At 40.1% G+C, this 765-nt stretch overlaps 1 protein-coding gene across 2 annotated transcripts in view; it reads left to right on the forward strand.

Annotated features, from left to right (window-relative positions):
* Positions 1-765, forward strand: part of LOC106871943 (uncharacterized) — a 159,670-nt gene that overhangs the window by 139,090 nt on the left and 19,815 nt on the right. The gene's annotated exons all lie outside the window — the stretch shown is intronic.

The following is a 765-nucleotide window of genomic DNA, read 5'->3' on the forward strand; positions in this document are numbered from 1 at the left end:
GGGGGGGGGGGGTTAAGATAGTGATGATGATGATGATGATGATGATGATTATGATGGTGGTAGTGGTGGTGATGACGATGAGAAGGTCGACGACGACGACAATTATCACGATGGTGATATGTTATCATCATCATTGTCATCATCATCATGACGATGACGATGAGGAGGACGGTTATGGCGGTTGAGGTGTTCTCGGTCCTGGTGATACTATGACGGTGGTGGTGGCGATGTTAAAGTTCATGGAGGTGACGGCGATGATGATACTTACTGGAGTGGTTAGGAAGGGGGGGGAGGATTGTGAACAGGCGTAACAAGAGAAGGTGGCGAAGCAGGAGGGCTTAGATGATGCGGATGATATCAATAGCGTTAAATCGAATTCTCTGATGTAATTTTTGAAAATCGTACATACACACATACATACAAATATATACGTGTGTGTGTGTGTGTATACACACGCAAATACATACATACATACATACATACATACATACTTGTAATTTTGTGTGTACAATTATTGGAAACCTTTATATAAATTTATCTACATAGTGAATCAAGCATAAATGTGTGTGTATGTGTGTGTGTGTGTATGTGTGTGTGTCTGTGTCTGTGTGTGCGTGTGTATGTGTATGAATGTGTGTCTCTAGGTATATGGGTGAGTGAAAGAGGTTAGGATAAAATGTGTGCGCGTGCATACACACGCATACATACACATGCATACACACACGCACATATATATATATATATATATATATATATATATATATA

The sequence above is a fragment of the Octopus bimaculoides genome, chromosome 21, assembly GCF_001194135.2.
Source record: "Octopus bimaculoides isolate UCB-OBI-ISO-001 chromosome 21, ASM119413v2, whole genome shotgun sequence".
NCBI lineage: Eukaryota > Metazoa > Mollusca > Cephalopoda > Octopoda > Octopodidae > Octopus > Octopus bimaculoides.